This window comes from Saccopteryx leptura, chromosome 2, assembly GCF_036850995.1.
Source record: "Saccopteryx leptura isolate mSacLep1 chromosome 2, mSacLep1_pri_phased_curated, whole genome shotgun sequence".
Taxonomy (NCBI): Eukaryota; Metazoa; Chordata; class Mammalia; order Chiroptera; family Emballonuridae; genus Saccopteryx; species Saccopteryx leptura.
Genome location: NC_089504.1, coordinates 264038539 through 264044580, shown reverse-complemented (window position 1 = coordinate 264044580; position 6042 = coordinate 264038539).

The window sequence follows — 6042 nt, the reverse complement described above, 5'->3', positions numbered from 1 at the left end:
TCCATTTTAGTCCATTCAATTCAAAAACCAAAAATCATCACCCCTTTTCATGCTCCTTTTGACTAAGCAAATGCTGAGTATTTATATAAACACATCCTTCAGTGTAAAAGAAAGTTGAGAAACTGCTGTCTAGCCAGGAGCGAGGGTGTGGGTTAGCAGAAATACGTTTATAAGGCAGTCTGAGCTCTTTTGAGGAAAATCGCTGTAAAATAGGCAGCATTCTCACATTTTCCCTGAATTGTCACTTACAAAGCTCTCTGAGTCCAACTCCTCTCCTAATAAGTGATCATTCCTGTTGGTATTCCTTGAAAATACCAGAAAATTTTTTCAGGGGAAAAAAAAGTGTTCTTTCAAAGTCAAGGTGGACTAGACATCCCTCCATATGAGAATTAGTCAAGGAAGAAAAACAAACTACTGGTAGTTATAGAATATTCTTTTAAGAAGAGTAAGATGTTGGTTCCCAGTCTTTTCACCCCCCTCTTCCTCGCTTCCTCCCACAAGGCTAAGCGTGGGATGTCTCAGAGTCACATGGGGCGGGGATCAGAATCCCAAGGAGCCTTTCTTCAGCCTCGCTGGCTTTCTGTTTGATTTTTAATTTGTCCACGCCATGATGGAGTGAGCACTGTCACCCTGGATGTTCTGATTGTTGTGTCTGGGTAGAATTATTTTCTTGTGTGTCAGTGAGGGTGTGTCAGTTGGTGTTGGTAGGGGGGCGAGGGTGTATCTGCTCAATCTGACCTCAGGGGTTGAATAAATGCTATCTGTGGTCTCAATGAATGGTGAGGCCTCTATGTCTCTTCTGTTATAACAGGGATTATTTTTGGTTGGTGGGTTGGTTGGTTTTGAGCTTAAAAATGATTTTTCAACGATTGTATTTTGCTTGATTTGGGGGCCAATATTATGTTTTCTATGTGTTTCTGATTGGTTAGAAGAATTGGGTTTATTTTTTAAAAACCCCACACATTAGTTAGGTGTGTCTGTGCTCAAGGAGGAAAAGGAGTCTTTATCCCTCTTTCCTCACCCAAAAGGGAGAGTAAGATAGAATGAAGGAAAGGGTATAGCTTTGCTCTTTTTTTTGCCAAGCTATCTAACCAAGACTGGAAGGGTTTGACAAACAATTAACAATCCTTCCCACTCAGCTGCTGTTTCCCAAAATAGCATCTCCTTGGCTGCCAGGCTGGATGGGGCCCTTCAGGGGAGGAAGACACAAAGGTGCCCTCTTTCTGAAGCCTGCATCTCTGTGCGATCTTGAAGGCAGAGGGGGAAACCCAGGGGATTAAATTAGCAGGCAGCCCAGGCTCCACCTGGAAGCGAAACAGTTATAATAGGCTTTAAAGACAGGAAACCACTTCGTGCTCCAAAATAATAATTTTCAAAAGCAACACATGATGGATGTTGGGAAGGTTTTCTTTCCTCTCGGTTCATAATTGGGAAGTGAAACGGCCCTTTAAGTTGCAGCTCAGTGAATGAGTCAGGTCCTCTGGCATTCCTGCGGTTCTGCTCACCTCGCCCGGTATTGGGAGTATTGGGAAGGACTGTCCCGCCAGCCCTTTCTGACTCCCAGTTACAGAAATCGCCCAACACCAGGGTTAGAGAGAGCTGGTTAGGGCCGGGGTTACCTCTTCTCCTTCTTTTGCCTTCTTCATTCTCGACCTCTCCCCCTCCTCTCTTGTTCCCTTGCCCCTGTTCTGCTCTCTCAGTGTGCCATTTTGACCTTTTGCTCTTCTCTGCTCTGAAAAGCTGCCTCTCATACTCACGCTTGTCAGTTTGCTCTGCCCGCCCAGGCTCTCTGGGGTCCTGAAACATCTCCCATCGTGAGTGGGGACATGGATGGGAAGGGAAAGCAGACAATGCACAAAGAGAACCAGACCAGCAGCGAGTCTTCCAGAAGGTCCTTGGGAGCCTGAAGAGAGAAGGGGAAGGTGGGGGAGTGGAATGGAAGGGCCGAACACACCCCCAGAGATTCAAAGATTACACATATCAAATTGGAGCCTAGAGTTTGCTGTTTTTAAACTTCCCTGAAAATATGCCCAGTGGGTGTCACGGCAGCCATCAAAAACAGAAATCTGTTCCACGAGTTAATTCACACTCAACCTCAGCCGCTAGAAAGCAAGATGTGGGCTTGGTTCCTTTTGCATTGTGTGCATGCTTCTACTCCAACAGTGGCATTCTAGTTCATGGTCTGATCATACAACCGTGTCTCCCTGGCCCGGGACTCCCTGCGGACAGCAGCAGGTCTCCTGTGTGTATCCTCAGTGCCTAGCATAGCACTTGGTCCAAAAAATGCACTGAAATGTTGGAAGGACTCAAAGTGTTTGGATGGATGGATGGATGGATGGATGGATGGATGGATGGATGGAAGGGAGAATAAATAGTAGAGGAAGACACTTGGAATACTCATACATTATCTCTTTCTCTCCTGACATTCTAGAAAAGGTAATATAGAATTGGCAAACTCCTTTGACAGGTAGGCAACACGGAGAAGGACAGGATTACCGCGGTGTTCCAACAAGCCTTGCTCTGCGTGTACCCTCCTCAGCACCTGGCACTGTGCTGTCCCACTCAGCACACAGTTGTTGAATTAACGATTTAGAGAGGAGAAAAACAGCTATTTTCCTTCGAGGAAAAAGTTTTCAGGAAAGAGGATGGAAGAGTGACACAAACAGTGATACGTATCTTTCTGAACCTTGACTTTGTGAAACATCATGAAGAGGCAAAAACTTCATGATGTAAAGGGCTGCTGCAGCCTGTGGATGGGCTTTTTTTTTTTTTTTTTCTGAAGCTGGAAATGGGGAGAGACAGTCAGACAGACTCCCGCATGCGCCCAACCGGGATCCACCTGGCACGTCCACCAGGGGCGACGCTCTGCCCACCAGGGGGGCGATGCTCTGCCCCTCCGGGGCGTCGCTCTGCCGCGACCAGAGCCACTCTAGCGCCTGGGGCAGAGACCAAGGAGCCATCCCTAGCGCCCGGGCCATCTTTGCTCCAATGGAGCCTTGGCTGCGGGAGGGGAAGAGAGAGACAGAGAGGAAGGAGGGGTGGGGGTGGAGAAGCAAATGGGCGCCTCTCCTATGTGCCCTGGCCGGGAATCGAACCCTGGTCCCCCTCACGCCAGGCCGACGCTCTACTGCTGAGCCAACCGGCCAGGGCCTGGATGGGCTTTTTAAGTGAAGAGAGGACTGGGGGTATACGTGTGGCATGGTCATTCCATTTAGAGGCATTTGCAGCAGACTCAAATGTAAGACTTTCAGATCCAGGGATGCTTACATTCTTTTTACTTTGGCAAGGACTCTGCATGGTTGAGGGACGCTGGTTAGGGAGCAAGGTTAGCACCAGAACAGTAGGCAGAATAGGATACTTGCAGCTCAGAGAACCGCTCCTGCTCTTCCCCAAACCGGGGAGGGGAAAAGGCTGTGTGTGTCCGTGAAGGGCTGGAACAATGATGCTAAGCAGATAGGTGATTATGCAGGTAGGTAACCGAAACTGAGTGTAAGGACAAGACAGCTCAATCTGGGATCTGTCACTCAGCTAGCTTTAAGGCCATTCATTTATTCAACTCCTCCCCCACTGCCCAAGCCCCACAAAAAGACAGCAGAAAGGCCAGGCGCTTTACCAAATTCTGAACCCAGAATATGCCTCGGAGGTATTAGAAAGGGCAGTTAATTGGTTGGCTCCTGAATGTGTTAATCCTGAGCAAAGCTGTGTTACTGCCTCATTAGCACATTAATTCTACTGCCTATTCTCTGCAGCCCTGGATCACTTAATATCCTGGGCATTTCTGGAGGTTGTTTTACAAAATCAAGTTGCATTGACTAGAATTGCAAACTAAGACTCTTGGCTCAAAAGCCCTTGTTCAGGAACATTTTAGATCAAGAAAAGATAAGGTTGTAAATACGTGCCTGAAATACTGAGCCCAGTTCTTTCTTCTCTGCTCAGAAAACCTGTGGTTGGTCTGGGCACAGTCCTCCTGGTCACTGGTCTCTGCTATAAGTACACAGTGAGAGGTGAATGTTCCAATCCCACCAGCTCTGCTGGAAATGGTCTCTGGGACCAGAGAAGGACTTGATGCCCCCCATCTCGACATACCCACGACCACTTTCCCAAGTAAGAAGAGGGGCTCAGTTAAGATAACGCCTTTACTCCAAAGCCAGTCCTTCAAGTTGGAGTTCATTGCCACGTTAATTTTTCATGCACCTTATTTCTGCATAAATTTTCTACAGTTTTCTGCATGCATGTCTTTCTTCCTGTTTCTCCAGTAGATTCAGACCACTGTCTGATATCTAATTGGTACCCCATAAATATCAGCTGCTTTGAATTTGGGAGAGATGGCAGGGGACAATGTAGAGAACACGGGCCAAGGAAACAGACCCTCCCGTGGGGTTCTGCCCCTAGCTAGTCGGCGACACTGCAAATCAGGGCACTTTGGTCTTCAGGATCCTAATCTGTGATGTGGTGAGGTCCACCTAAGGTCCCTTCCAGTTCCAACACACTAAAAAGAAAAAAAGAGGAATGAGAAAGACTTTGAGTAGCCTAGCTTTACCTGCCGAATTAGTGGCAGTGGAGGGATATTTAAAGGAAAAAAGGAGATGTTTCCTCTGCCTTTCTGGGGTTTATTAAAATCCCTGCAGATCAGGTTCTAAACCGATGAAATTTAAGAGGACAGAAAGAACCATCATTACATTCTAGTTAATTAACTGAAAACATAAATTTCTTCCACTCCATTCATCCAATGAAGATTCGCTGATTGCCTGCTAGGAACGAGGCACTGTACAGGCCCCAGAAACACCAGGATGGTTACGCCCCCTCCAGGGCTGCCTCCACACAGCTCCCTCCTTGCATGGGGAGACAGGCAGGTGGGAGTATAGACATTCATAGTGATCAGCCCATCAATAGGCCTAGGTGGAAGGACAAGGTGGGACCAGAGGAAAAAGGTAACTCCTCTATGATGCAGGGCCACAGATAAGGGGAGAGCTGGGCGCCAAGGCTCATGGAGCCAGAGAAAGAGGTTTGAGCTACTTACTCTTCTTCTAGTTGCAGAAGAGGATAATGAACAGAAAGATGGGGTGGCTAGGGGAGCTCCAGCCATCGTCCAACCCTTAATGAAGTAGCCTCTTCCCTCAAAGCACCGAGGACACCCGTTTCTCTGTGTTGTTCACTGAAGTACCTCTAACCCCCAGGACAGTAGCTGGCATATCGTGGACTCAAGCAATGGCTGTTGAATGAGTGAATAAAAATAATACATTAAAACATATCCTCCTGACCAGGCGGTGGCGCAGTGGATAGAGAGTCGAACTGGGATGCAGAGGACCCAGGTTCAAGACCCTAAGGTCGCCAGCTTGAGCGCGGGCTCATCTGCTTTGAGCAAAAAGCTCACCAGCTTAGACCCAAGGTCACTGGCTCGAGCAAGGGGTTACTTGGTCTGTTGAAGGCCCACGGTCAAGGCACATATGAGAAAGCAGTCAATGAACAACTAAGGTCTCACAACAAAAAACTGATAATTGATGCTTCTCATCTCCCTCCGTTCCTGTCTGTCCCTGTCTATCCCTCTCTCTGTCTCTGTAAAAAACAAACAAACCCAAAAAACAAACAAAAAAAAACATATCCTCTGTTCGGCCATGCCCTAATACCTTTTGACCAGACCAGAACGCTTCTCTGTGGTATCACAAAGCCAAGGAAGATTCCAACAAAGGAGTCTATTCAATGATGCTCATTCATGTCACACCTTTGCAGAAAGGACAAGTGAAACTAAACTGAGAAGTAGATTCATCAGTTGGAAGTGTCCCAGCGACGGTATAGCTGGAGTGGTGCTGACACACCTAAGTCCTGCTGCAGGGCGTTGGAGGGGAAGTGAGGAGCGGGGAGGCGAGCAGACAGCTTGCCCTGAACAGCTCTGACTGTGCAATCAGCAGAGTGCAGAGAGAAATCCGGGAACTCGAGAGGGTTTCTGCAAGTTGAGAAAGATTTATTGAAAGGCTAGAAATCTTCTTCTCGGGGAGGACCACAGGGAATAAGAGGCAAGGCAACCAACCAGTACTGAGCTCC